Source organism: Strix aluco, chromosome 2 (assembly GCF_031877795.1).
Source record: "Strix aluco isolate bStrAlu1 chromosome 2, bStrAlu1.hap1, whole genome shotgun sequence".
In the NCBI taxonomy this organism is placed as follows: Eukaryota; Metazoa; Chordata; class Aves; order Strigiformes; family Strigidae; genus Strix; species Strix aluco.
In genome coordinates this window covers 78,018,351-78,033,146 of record NC_133932.1, presented here as the reverse complement: position 1 = coordinate 78,033,146, position 14,796 = coordinate 78,018,351, and the positions used below count along the sequence as shown (strand labels likewise).

Genomic DNA, 14,796 nt, shown 5'->3' with positions numbered 1-14,796 from the left:
CCTTGTTTCCTTTCTCCACTCGTGACTGCATAACAGTCTGCCTTACACAGCAGAGGCAGTCTTCTTTGAGCACCCTGTAGTCAAATTTGTAAATATTTAAATTGCTGAGTCCATTTTGAAATATGGAGTGCTGAGCTGCATCTTGATTGTCCTTTCAATATATCTACCCTGCTTGGTCACATATGTTGCAGTTTTAGTCATCTACTGATCAAAGTCCTCCTTTAGCACCCAGAGCAGGATTACCTTGTCAGCCAATTCCAGCCATGTTGGATACATTTAAGTTGGGGGTTTTTTTGGGGTTTTTTTTGTTTGGTTTTTTTTTTGTTTTGTTTGGGTTTTTTTGTTTGTTTGTTTTTTTGTTTGGTTTTTTTTGTTGTTTTGGGGGTTTTTTGGGTTTTTTTGGGGTTTTTTTTTTGTTGTTTTTTGTTGGTTTTTTTTTAAAAAAAAAAAGAGAAATGAAAAAAAAAGTTTTTTGCAATGTGTCTCATTTTAAAATTTTATTCATAAATAATGTTGTAAGACTGTTCAACTTTGATCTTACCCCACTGTGAAACGTTCTCAGTTGTATTTCTTTGCAAATTTGACAGACAAACTGGAAAGCTTTAAAGCATCAGGATAACTTGCATGTTTCTTCCTAACATTTTACTGTGTAGTGTGAGTATTGTGATGGATAAAATCAGTACTAGTTATTTCCAGTCTCACAACCCTTTCCTTCTCTTTGTCCTCACTTTACTCTACACAGCAATGCTCAGGAATTTGTATTTCTCAACAGTGTTCTTTGTTGTTCTTAGTTTCTTTTCCTGTTCCCACACCAGGTTTATATAATTATTGATACACAGACTCACTCAGGTTGCTATGTATGCCAAGTGTGATTAACTGGTATGTTGAAAATAGATATGTAACTATGGATGTGTTACCCTACCGTGTTAACGCTGCTAAAATTCTTTCCAGTTGACTAGTTTTCACCTCATGGCCAGTGGATCACTCCTAGTCTTCTCCTGGGGTAGAAAAATTCACTGTATGATTAACAACAGACTTGAGAATGAGTTCAGCTTTCTTGTGAATAGTGGTTTTGTTTTTTTGAAGCAAGGAACCACAGTTAAAGAAACACAACCAAGTTCTGTAGTGATTGAAGTAAGTGCACTGCAAGTTGCATTTCACCTTTCAAACCAGCAGAGAAATTAGCCTGGTGACCCTGGAAAATAGCTCTTGGGCCTAAACCAGTAGTAGCTGCAAGTGTAATAATCCAGATCTACTGCAGGTTGCCCGAGCAATCATTCTGTTGGATTACACTCAGAAAAATGCTGGTGTGAGAAATAAACATAGTTTAGATACATAATAAGATAGAACAGATCTATAAAACGCTTCTCTAAAAGAAATCCTGTGATGGCAATTGCAAATATATTTCCCATGGCATAAAAGAAAGATTGTTCAGTGAAGTGAAGAGTAGGACTGATAAAATATTTATTCAAAGTTCGTTACTTTTGAGTTTAATTTGCATTTAAAGAAATATTCCTAGCTTTCTTTCTCCAGTTTTCATTAGGCTCGTCTGAAACAGTTTTACGTGATCCTGTAATTGTTACATCAAAAATTGAGTCACGAGCAGAGATGAAAATAGAGATCAATACACTCCATGCTCTGAATGCCTCACAAAAACTTAGTCTAATTAAAAAAATAAATACTAAATCACTTTAACCAACAACTTCAAAATATTGCCCTGAGGACGGAGGTTAAATCAATTATGAAGTAGTGGCCAAAGCTCATACACTGCTAACTCTGAGGGGGTTGGTTGCGAGTTGTTAACTGAGGTGCTCTAGTCCAGTCTTTGGGTGATTGCATTCTACTGCCCTATCAAGCGTAATTGCATACGGTAATGTTCATCGCTTCATCCCCAGTCCTGAATTCACTGAGTAATGTTGCTGTTCACTGGTAAATGACTCCCAGGATTCACTTCTTATCTGAGTGTTATGGCTTTGGGCTAAGACAGCTCAGTCATAAATTGTCTAATGTGTATTTGGCAGTCACTTACTTTATATCCGTGTGAGTGAAATATTTATAAATATAAGGCTGTTTTTGAAATAGTTGCTCCAATTCATCAGCACACATAAGGAGTATGTTTGACTATGAGTGCTTAAAACTGAAAATAAGAGGCTAGTCTTTTTCTTTTTTCCAATTTTTACTATCCATTTGATCTCAAGTTTTCTATTTTTTTTTTCCTGTCTGCTCTGCAATATTTTATGTATGATATGCAATGTCAGTTGAAAGAAAAATGTAGAAATGGTCCCTGGAGCAGAACTGGACCCTGCTTTCCTGACTTCTGGGTCACAGCTGGGCTTGAAGAAGGAAGTAGCTGTATTACTTGGTTCTGAGGAGGTGCAGCAGCAGAACTCTAAACATGTATTTTGAACCAGGGAGAAGGGCAGAATATAAGTACCTTCAGTGTTAAGTGACAGATGATCAGGGGTTTGTACTGCCATTTTGGATTTTTGCAATTCTGCCTAAGTGTCCTGCTTTGGGTATGTAAGTCTTTTATTGTATCTAGCCCTTAGATATTAGCAAAGACTGTCATGTAACGTTTGAATTATAAAAGCACTGGTCTGTAAGGTAAAAGAGCATTTTAAGTCCTACATGAATAGCGCTGCTAGTAATCACAAATGCAACAGCATGTATTTCTGAATTACAGAGATTAGAGAATGTGCATCTATTGCTAATGTAGATATCCATCCTAATGCCATGAAATGATCCCTGGAAATTTAATGGTAGGAAACGGGTATAATACTGGTGCTATACCTGCATCTTGGATGGCTTGAGTTCTCATACATGTAGTCACTCCTTTCTCACAGCTTCCCCTCATGACCAGCTAGAATCCTGCTTTGAATTTTGAGTTTGCAGCAGCCTTTCAAATGCATCTGGATTTGCCCAGGTTCAAGAGGTTTCATATGTTAACTTACCTAAACCCATATTTAAATCCAGAGAGCTTTGTAAACTGAACCAAATCTCTGTAAAAAGGCCTTGGCTTCCTACACACATTTTTTCTCTACTTGTAGATGTCATTGTGCTACCTGCTGTACAAAACAAAACAGAAAGATGCCATGGCTTACCAAGTAGTATTTGGAAGCGCTCCAAGGCAAATTAATAGACCAAGCTCTAACCAGTGTTTGCCCAACCATTAGAAAACTTCGTAAGCTGTGAAAGAATGCAGTTTGCTCTGCAATTTTCTCCCTGTGAAATGTACAGACTAAAACCATTTTTGCAGTCAGTGGAAAATAAGACCTATCTAAATGTTCTGTATGGTCGTAGGTAGCCTCACAGTGAATTAAAGGCCTCTGTGCTCTGCTTTTTCTTCCATTTAAGTGAGTGCCAAAAGTAGTGCTGAGCTTGAAGGGAAGAGGAGTCAAACATTTAATATTCCATGGCCACCCAGAGAGGGAAAAAACACTGGTGTCTAGAAATTAAGCAGCATTTGCTTGACGTTTCTGCAAATCAATTCTACTCAATAGGTTTTGTTGTTTGGTGGTTTTTTTTTTTCTGGAGGAGGATGTGTTGTGCCTCAAATCAGAAAGTATTTTTCAAAAAGTACTTCCTTATTGAACTTACTGAATAACTTAGGAATTTATAGTTAACCAAACGAACCAGACTGAAAAAATAGTAAGTATCCCTCAGATATTGGGTTGCTATATAATTGGTACTATAGTTTTACTCATAGTTTTTTTTTTTTCCCCCCTTGTTAAAAGTCGTTACCTTATATACATCGCCCAGGTCTGTAGTCAAACCAAACTCTTCAGGTTGCTTTTGTGAGCCTTGCACAGTTCATTATCAATGGACTTTCTTTTTATGGTTGTGACAATCCATTACTCTAAGTTACCTCAGCAAGACATACAGACAACTTGGTAGTCACCCGTGGCCAGTGCAGTTCATTGCAACCTTTATTAATTCTTTTTCTTGGACTGTAAACTCTAGGGCAGTCGAACCAAAGTTACCTCTGAAAGATGTTTAAAGACTTGGATGTAGTGATATCATTAACACTAACTACAGCTATTTTCCAAGTATAAGAACGTGAGGAAGGCAAGCAGATACTTATGAGACAGCATATTTTTATTTTCAGAATACTGAGTCTTCCTAGCTATTTTGTCTACAATACAATTGAAATCTCAGGGCAAACAAGTATTATAGTTACCTGTAGGTAATGGAGGTTCATAGTGGCAGCACACTGTCCTGCCTGCTATCACAGTCTGATCCATCACCTTCTTTTCCTGCATGCATCCTGTAACAGTGGTCACTAAAACTTGATTGTGTTTTTTGGTTTTGGTTTGGTTGTTTGTTTTTTTTTTTTTTTTTTTTTTGTTGGTTTTGGTTTTCTTTGGGGGGCGTGTGTATTTTTTTGAAAAACAAACCCAAAACCCCATCCCATTTTGCAACCATCTGCTTGTTCTCTGCTACATGATGAAGAGAGAATTGCATGGTTCTTGTCAGTGCTTACATTTTTATTGTTATATAATAAACAGGTCAGATGTTCTTGCCCATTTAAAATACTTGGAGAAATAATTTTTTTTTATTAATACATGTTAAAAAAACCACTGTATTGTATAAAGTCCTGTTTAACCACACTGTCTGTACATAGCTGGTAAGATATATTTTTTTCCTACTCCAGATCATGCTCCATATCTAGGGGGTATGATTTTGTAAACACTTAGGCATGTGATTTGCCTTATACTAAGAACAATCTTGATAGGACTATTGTCCTGGTCACATGTGAAAAGTTAGGCAAAAGCCTGCAGGATTGGGTCACATTTCAGAAAACAAGTAGTTGCTTTTTCTTGTGCAGATTTCTTCATGCTCTTTTTCAACAGATTTTATCAGAGAAATATATATTATTCTAGTAGGAGCTTCTGGTGTTTTGAGACAGAAAGCAAGTTGCTAATGACATAACTAAACCATTTTCACAACGTTGCAAGCGTTGTGGCAGGAACCTGTTTCTAACCAACCCACAGATGAGTTGAGGCAGTGATGTGTCGGTACGCATGTTCCTCATGTGGTACTCAAGGTGGTTTTCCCTGGCTTTTTCATTAAATACCAGATATAAAGTAAATGTTTGAAGTATAAATTGATCTTATTTGAAGCATAAGTGTGATGAAAATGATGCATTATGTCACTGTAACATATTGACATTATCAATTATACGTTATTAAACAGGTTAGCTAACTGGATGATTTACCTTGTGTTTAACTGCCTTTTTCAATTAAGGGTAGCAAATTCTGTAGAACTGGGGCACAGTTGTAGAAACCATATATTTTCTCCTGTTAACACCATCACTGCTGACATGCAGCATGATGGGAGTGTTGGCATTTTGCTGCAGGCTCTAATGGGCTAGTTTAAATGGTCTAAAAAAAGTGATTAATGATTAGGAACAGAACTGTTCCACAGCTTCACAGCTCTTTTCCTCAATGCATTTCCATTTATGTCAACTAGCTGCACACTTGGGAGGTGTTATTTCAAAGTAGTCAACACAGGGTTTTTTTCTACTGCCATTTGTTTCTATTTCATAGGTCCCTTTGGTTGGCCAGATAGAACTAGTGTTTTCTTAAAGCTGTAAGCTTCAGTGATAAAGGAGGATAATCCACAGGCTTTGTATGGCTGGTGACCAAAATCTAAACTCTTAAACTCTACTGTCATTTCAAAACAGTGAATACTGTCTTTAACATCACTCTACTTACTCCTGTTTGGTGTATTGTGTTGGAAATAATTTAAAGTTTCCTCTCAAAGTAATTGAAGCACTTTGTCAACCAATGTGATTCTCTTCTGCTATTCACTTGATTTTGCAGCAAGCAGTAATTTGTACATTAGTACTGCTTGTTTGTAATGGGTAACTGTCCACCCCTAAGCCCTCCCTTTATATACATGGATACACACATACATATATATTTGTTATGTGTATTTCTTTGAGAACTGAGGCCAATAAACACTATTGCAACACTTTACACCCTACCCCACCCCCCACCCTCCCCCCAAGTAATAAATAATTGGCTGCCATTAGTAGGAAAAATGAGTAGTTCCAAAAGAAAATTAAAAACAAGGTTGGAAAATCCTGCATCTCACTCTTTTTAATGAATGTTAGGGCAGTGAGCTATCTAGTAAATATACTGCATCCTCTTTGCTCTTTTAAGCTAAGGCAATATCAAACACTGAAGAGTAGTGGGGATTGAACACTCAAAGGGAAGATAAGTTGTATTTTCAGAAGTTTATTTCACTGTGCTAAGATCTTAGAGCTCATGGCTGAAAGTCAGCATTTGCTCTTAAGTATCGTGTTGTGTGTGAGGGGAATATATTTTTTTAGAACAGGACACAGTGGTATTTTAGTTGGTAGCATTTTGTCTTGGCATTTTGTCAGTGATCAAAGTATGAAGCTAAGTCTTAGCTGTGTACAAGTTCAACCAAATTTTCTGAACAAGAAGCTTAAGAAAACAGTTTATATAATGATTTGGGGGCAGAGGGGAGATGATTTAGAGTGCAGTGGCATTGGCTCCAGCATGTATACTAGAGGCACTCTTCTGCAGAATAAAAGTTATGCCAAACAGATTTGCAGTGTCTGTAGGGGAAGAAGCATGGCTCAGAGGTGAGCATGTCACCCAGTTGGCTTGCCTTTTCATGTGGTGTTCAAGATGGAATTGTAGCTCATCTTCCTTTTTTAATGCTATATTTAGTCATCTTTGCCAGGAAACCAAGGCTCAGGCAAGCAGGCTGGATGTCCATCATGTGTGCTTGTCCCTCCGCTCCCCAGTAACTTTGATTTAGTTGATTGACTTCAGCCAAATGTAGCAGAGGTCGAAGGGTCCTAAATGTATTATGGTCCAACCCATTTCGTGAATCAAAGGTGTCCAGTTGGAGGAGGAGGCTGCAACTCTGTGTTGTAGGGAGTGTGGGCTGAGGGTTTGGTCAAACTCTTGGTTTATTTAAGGTGAGAGAATCTACACTCCGGAGTGCAGTAACGAATGCCCCCATGGCTATAATGCTCTTTTAGAGATGACCAACAGCTACAGACCCCATCTGTGAGAAAGCAGGCTTCATTTGGCCTGGTGCTGACACAGCTACTTGTTACTTCTGATTCTCTTCTCCTGCTTCTGCAGTACATGGTGGGGGATGACTTGCGGAAAACAGACTCTACAACTCGAATAGAGTTATAAAGCAGGTATGTTTACTCCGGTGCCAGGGTGCAAGGGGATTTCTCCACAAAGCTTGCATCCCCCCCCCCCCCCCCCAGCACATTTTACCAAAAACTTATAGAGTGTGGATATACATATTCATTGGATGACATAATACAAATATACATACGCATAGATGATTAAACCACAGAATCATCTAGGTTGGAAGGGACCTTGAAGATCATCTAGTCCAACTGTTAACCTAGCACTGACAGATCCCAACTACACCATATCCCTAAGTGCTATGTCAACCTGCTTCTTGAACACCTCCAGGGATGGGGACTCCACCACCTCCCTGGGCAGCCCATTCCAACGCCTAACAACCCGTTCTGTAAAGAAATGCTTCCTAATATCTAGTCTAAACCTTCCTTGGCGCAACTTGAGACCATCTTGTCCTATCACTTGTTACTTAGTTAAAGAGACTCATCCCCAGCTCTCTGCAACCTCCTTTCAGGTAGCTGTAGAGGGCGATGAGGTCTCCCCTCAGCCTCCTCTTCTCCAGACTAAACAACCCCAGTTCCCTCAGCCGCTCCTTGTACGACATGTGCTCCAGACCCTTCACCAGCTTCGTTGCCCTTCTCTGGACACACTCGAGTAATTCAATGTCCTTTTTGTAGTGAGGGGCCCAAAACTGAACACAGTAATCGAGGTGCGGCCTTACCAGTGCTGAGTACAGGGGCAAGATCACTTCCCTGTCCCTGCTGGCTGGGTTAGTTCAAAAGGCTGGTGTCAGCAGTTTAAGTTATCTTTGCACCTGCGCATTGCCTCCTGGTGGGCGTCTTCAGGGGTCTTTTGGAGGAAGGCTCGTAGTCTTTCTCACCTTGTACTTTTCCTCGGAGCATGTGCAGATTCTCTTAGCCAATTTCTTGAATAACAAGAGTGGTTCCCACTGGTTTACCACCTCTATCTTATCTAAAAGCACCAGTCTATTAATTTCTACCGCCCATATATGGCTCTCTATCCATAAACTTGCTAGAGCACATCTGCTTTCCAAGGACATGTCTCTTATTTTTGCCGAACGTAGTAATTCTTGGTAAGTTTCCACAGAAAACTGCTTTGTTTTGATGAACACAGTAGTCCTTGGTAAGCTTCCACAGAACAGTCAGGGCAAGCAGGATTATTAAGCAATATTCAGAAATCATTATAAGTTGCTATAAGTAAATAAGTTGCAAAGCAGGTGATCATTTCCTTGTATCAGGGATTCTCAGGGATTTTCTTGTCTCTGTATGTGCACGGGCTAGAGTATGTGTAGTTGTTACTACAGGTGTGTAAAGCTGCTTCCCTTCTCCTTATTACTTATCAGCAGCCACTTGAATGTCCTGAGGGTTTTTTTTGGTTTTTTTGGGGGTGGGGGGTGGTGTGGTGGTGGTTGTTGTTTGGGTTTTTTTATTTTTTTAATTTTTTTTTTAGCACAAACACAGACTCTCTTTAAAGAGCCTTCATTTCTAGTCTGCAGATGGGTCAGGGGAACATCTGCTCCGGATAGTTTACAAGTGTTACTTATTAACTCAGGCCCCCAAAATCCGGCAGCGTGGTGACTGTTCCCAGGGTGTGCTTAGCCTGCTACTTGTCTTTTGGAAGCCTGTGTTCATTGCAGACGTTTATTCCTCAGTTTTCTGCTTGGCTCGGGTTCGCTACTAAGATTCTGTTCTGAAACGATGATGTAAAATACATATATTTTTTTCTTACGCATCAGTGCAACGCTCTTCCCCCTGTAGTTCATAGTAGTACTGCTTGTGGGCAGGTTTCAAAGGAACCTCATCTCCATATGGTTTTACTCGATAATCCTTTATCCACCATCTTCAGCTCTCATTCCGTTGCTTTCTTGCCTGTGGCTACGTTTCTATCTCTGCATCAATTAGCACAGTGATTTATACAACAAGCAAGCAGTTTAGAGGTAATGGTACACAATTAACATCTCATTCCACCATAAAGGGTATGCTAAATACCCCAGTCACTGCTTTCTCTGCCTGGAATTGAAATAAGTGTTTGTCCTAATTCATATGCTATCTGATGTGAAGTGGGCCTGCTTTGTACGGCACTACACCATTAATCTAATTATAGATAGCTGCAAATGAAGTGCTGTCTGAGCACAGAGACTGAAGAAAATAGCGCTTTTGTCATTTAGCATGACTCTGTGAAGCAGGATCGCACTTTACATGGCAGCACGGCAAAATGGAAATCTGAATAATATTGCTGCCTGTTGCATCTTTTCTAATTACAACGGCATTGTAAACACAACCGGGCGCTGGTATAAATAGAGCTGTAGATACGCTGTCATGTGGGTTGTAGGAGAAAATCCTTAGTGTGCTGTTGTATTAAATGATGCATCCTGATTGACAGCTACCTTGAGACCGCGCTGATGGAGTTGTCAAAGCGTTGCGCTAACTGGCTGCTCCGCCGGCGGCTCCCCCGCCCGCTCCGCGCCGCCCCGCGCGCCCCGCCCCGCGCGCCCCGCCCGGCGCGGCGGCGGTTGGCTGCGGGAGGCGGGGGCCATGGCCAGGCTTTCTGCCGGTACCGCTCTGGTTCTGCCCGTCCACCCTTAGCCCGCATGGCTTTAGCCCGCGTTAGGTTTCTCCAGAGTGTTAATTGTGTGTCACACACGGACTGGAAAGTGGGAAAATGTGGCCGAATTACAATTCTAATTAAGCTTCTGCTGCCGGAGTGTGTACTATCTGGTGGTGAGGCTTCTCTCTTTTTTTCTTTCCCTTTTGTTGCTACTAAAGGCTTATGATTTTTGTGGCTGTTTTGGTTTTGCCTTTGTTTTTTTAACTGTCTCCGTAGCATGTTGAGTGTTTGCTCCTTCATTAGACTGAAAGTGCCGTTATTTTGTGCAGGTGTTAATGCCAGTCCTCACCACCACCCTGTGGAAGTAAATTAGCTCTAGAACGCAGAGCTGGGAAAAAAGACGCTGTGATTTGCCAAATGTCATTTATCTCCTTGTTGAGTAAGAAATCCTCGACTCTGAAGGAAGGTGGTGCCTGACACCTTCAAGTCATATGGAGCAAATACATTATTTTCCTGTTTAGATGCCGTGGTGGAAATCTAAGCAAGAGTATGGCCACGATGTTAAAATGTATAATGGTTAATAAAAAAGGCAGCGTGCTCATTGTGTTCAGCACTGGAACATTGCTGAGTATTGCTTTGAATAGATGCTGAATAACATACTACTTGTGGATCTGTCATGCTCAAACCGCAGGTAACAACAGTTAAGTGACTTCAGGCAGGATGCGGCTTAGGAATGTTAAAGGGAAATTATGTGACCACAGTTAATAAATTTCACTGATTCCAAAAATGAGACTGTAAGGTTAGTCACAATAATGAAGACGCACAGCAGACAGTTTCTCTACTGAAATCTGAGCTACATAAGACTTTCACCCTTCTGACCACAAGAATGACAGACGCTTGAAAAACATGGTTGAACATTTATGTAGAGCATACTGAAAATCCACATCTGGTCAGCAGTCCAAACACTGCTGCAAGTAACATATGGGTAGTGATACATTAGATTGCTCTATAAAATCTCCAATGGAGTTTGAACATTTACAGCTTCTGGGGACGTGAGTTTCAGGTGTACAGGGAAGATAATATTTAATAAACTAATGTGAGATGTAACAGAGTGCGGGTTTGAGCATTTTACTTGAAGATTTACACAGCAAGGGAACCATATCTGTGCAAACTGCAGAACTTTTTTTTAAGCAAAGATGGTCAGATGTGCCTTGGCCACCTTTTTTGTAGCAGCCGGTCTACTTCTTGTCTACTAACTTGAGGGATCAGTACAGTATGTATCTACAAAAACCTCCCCAAAACCCAAGGTATAATTTTCACTCTATTTGCTTTCTTTCCCCCCCACTTACTCCTTTGCACTACTATTATTACACCTTTTTGTTTTCTTCTTTTTTTGTCACAGAGATTTGGTTGTAAGAGGTAGTTTTGCATTACATAAACATCCAATTCATTTAGTGGGAGAGGTAGGACAGGATACTGTTACCCTTAGAAAACTATTAAGTAACATCACTTTTCCCTACTATAATTTTTGTCAACTGATTGTGGACTCCAACCGTCTTGTGGAAAAGAAACACCTGTTTTCTACGCCATCAAAAGCTGTGTGGCTCCTTTTGGGTACCTCTTTATTGACTTTACTTTGGCTGGCAGAATTAGGCTCTGAAACCCTGCGGAGTGAAGCAGTGGCTGGTGACAACTACTCATCAGAACAGATCTGATGGCTAGCAGATTTCCTTGCTCTGAGAGTCCACCCACAATCTATTTATGACTCCAACAGATGTTTCTTCTGGTTTAGGCCAGTGGAAACCTTCTGGTCTCTATTTATAACTCAAACTCTACAGCCTTCCCATATTTACACCCCTTCTTTCTTCCATCTCCTCCTGAGGATAAAGGAAGAAAACCTGAACCTTGTCCACACTCCGTTGGTAGCTTATCAAAACTTCTGTGTTGTACATTCAGCGTTGTCCTCATGAAATCGAAGGCATAGCCACAGTGTTAATCATGTAATGAAAAAATGTGGAGTATTCTTAATTGTCTTTGTTGTAGCAGCACTGGCAGGCGTTATTTGACGTGGTCTTCCAGAGAGCCTGGTGGCTCTCCCAGAGTCACAGGCTGCACCTCAGTTAGGTGAACAGGCCCCTGCACCCCCCCTGCACAACTCCTCCCCAGAGATAAGAAAGAGCGTTACAAAGGGACACTTCTGCGGGTATTTAGTGGGGTCCAGCCAGCAGCAGAAATACATCAAAGGTAGTCTTAAAGAAGGAACCTTTCTTTGCGTCTTTGTCTTTTTCTAGTCTGAAAGGTTATTTGTGAACTGACTGTGCCAAAAAAGGCCTTTCCCCAGAAGTTTACTGTTGTTATTTTTTACTTTTTGATTACAGTAACTTGCTTATCCCCCAAACAGACTAAAGAACAATAAACAAATACAAAAGGAAAAGGAACAGCTCATCAGTAACAAAGACCTGCGTTTTAAAGCTTTGAGTGTACTGACTCTTACATCTCACTCCAAGCAAAGCAGGAGTCCTGCAGAGAAAGGAATCTAAAAGATATGAAAATTATAAAGATAGTAAAAACAATGTTTGGTAGGGATATTTTAACTTGATGGGGAGAACTGAGCTTTAAAGTGCAGCATACTGAGGAACATGGTTTTTCTCCCACTGCTGTACGTTGTGGAGCACATAGGCAAATCTGTATTTCAGTCCCTGCGAAATACTGTAACCTAGATGAATGCAGAAGGTCTAGCTTTCACTTCAAGTTTAAATTTTGAAATTGGGCAGCTCGGAAGTGTTATATGTGGCTTAAAAAACTAAATGGCATCTAAACCCAATCCTTTGAAATCATATCAAAATAGTCTCTTGCAAGAGGCAACAACACAGTCCACAAATCTAACTTATTTCTGTGTTCTTCCTTTTTTCTTTTCTTTTTTTTTCTTTTATTTTCAAACTCTGAGTACAAAGAAGACACTAACCATGGATACTGAAACTGTGCAATTTGGTGTAATTATATTCCCCCCCATAGATTTAATGAAGGACTTTTAAGTACAATTTATCTTTGATAAATAGTCCCTCTGCACAGAATGTTTATTAGATTGACAGCAGAATACACTCTGCAAGCTTTTTTTCCTTGCCACTTATGACTCAGATGAATTTTAATAGGAGTAAAAAGCTTTTATTTGCACAGTAATTTCACTTAAGGATCATATCCTTCAGAAACTGGCAGACACTTGTATGTCTTGATTGCAAAACAGACACTCAAGAGTAAAGAAACACGCATAAGATGTTATTATTTGACTTGTCACACTGCTGCAATTCTATTTGCAACTTATGTCATCAAATCTCCTGTAGGCATCACCTCCTCTCTCCCCACAGCATAGATACAAGTGTGCATAGGTGCACGCATACGCACAAACACGCTTTACTTCTAGAAAAAGAAACTGCACAGAGCACACTGTGTTGAATGCAGTGGCTTGTGCAGGGAGAGAACTAGCTTTATTTTGGGTTGGAAAACGCAAGCACCACAGTTTTAGTTGTCATGATGATGCCTGCAGGAGGCTTGGAGTTAAAGCAGCTTTTTGCATACAAAATGGTGCTGGTTTCCCTGCGCCACATCAGTTGTAACCAAGGCACATGTTTGGGAAGGGGTTCTCAAATCTTTGGGTGCCACTTACAGCTTCAGGGAATATTGTGGCATTTTATTGCATTTACTGGGGTGGTGGTAGAGGATTGTTTCATTTAACCATTTGCTTGTATTTCTCATTCGAAGCAAGTATTTCTAACTGAACGGCTGCCCTGTTCGTTGTACATAATCTTGTGTGTCCAAACGCTAGTTATGAGGGATGATAATCCTCTATTACGTTGTTTTAATTTGGCTTTGAAAGCTGCTTTTTAAAGATGTCATTGCAGAGTTAATTGCCTTTTGCATGTATTTCTAAATACCTTGTTCTACTCTCTATAGAAGCAGAAGGTAGAGTCCCCCTTTACCTTCACCATAAGGATATCGGATTTTTTCTGTCTGTGTAAAAATGAAAAGTAAAGACGTTTTATTGCTAATAAAACAATAGCTAATTGTTTTGGAGGAAAACATACTGTTCAAAGCAAGGTGTTGAACTTTACATCAGCAAAATATGCATTTGAATTGTAAATGCAGTTCATCCAGTGCTTATTATTAAAACCTTTGTTTAAATTATTGATGAAGTGTTGTGCTGGTCTTCACTGGGTTGGCCTTGGTGAGGCGGGAGTTTCACGCAGAGACCTGCTGCCATCTACTGGCTTTTGGCGTTCAGGTGCACTGGGACAAACGTGAAGGCCATCCGAGTGCAGTGAAATTATCTTTCAAAGTGATTACAAGTTTTTAAAAGCTAACCCCCTGGAGCCGAAATTAGTGTACATACACACATACGTGTTTTCAGAAAGGTTTTGTTTAAAGGGATGCTCTCAGACACTGGAAGGTCATCATATTCTTTTCCATTTCTAAATGCTATAAAACATACTAGAAAAAACATTCTTTTTTTTTTTTTCCTCAAGGTAGAGAACAGCTGCTGAACAGTTTTTATTACAGATAAAGTATATTCAATATAACCACAATGTTCCATCATTCTGCCTGTGCATGAAAAAATGGAATCAAAATTGTTTGATATGTTTTAATCGCAAATCTAAGCAAGTCATTAACTTCAAACATTAAATACATGATTAAAAAGTAAACATAATGTTTAAAATCAATCATCTCTTTGAAAATCTGACAGACTTTCCCAAAAGGTCAATTTCCAATTCAGTACAGCACTGGAAACGAATCCCTCAATATTCCTTATCCACTAAAGATAACATGCAGTAAGCATAAGGATATTTGTTTTTAAAATTTGTACCTCCCCTCTGTACCCCCAATTTTTAAATGAATCTGACATTTCTTTACTACTGTACTTGATTCTTTCCTTTTATGTGCTCATTGCTTCAGATTTGGGTTACATATTTTTCTTTCTACATCCTGAAAATGAAACTCTCAATAAAGATTTCAAACAGTGATTTTTAGACACTCCTGTGAATAACAGATAACAGATGTATTATATAAAAACATGCCATAAAATAGTGCAGATTAT

At 39.6% G+C, this 14,796-nt stretch overlaps 1 protein-coding gene across 5 annotated transcripts in view; it reads left to right on the top strand.

The window, feature by feature from the left end:
- PCCA (propionyl-CoA carboxylase subunit alpha) overlaps positions 1-14,796 on the top strand; it is a 289,977-nt gene that overhangs the window by 259,375 nt on the left and 15,806 nt on the right. The gene's annotated exons all lie outside the window — the stretch shown is intronic.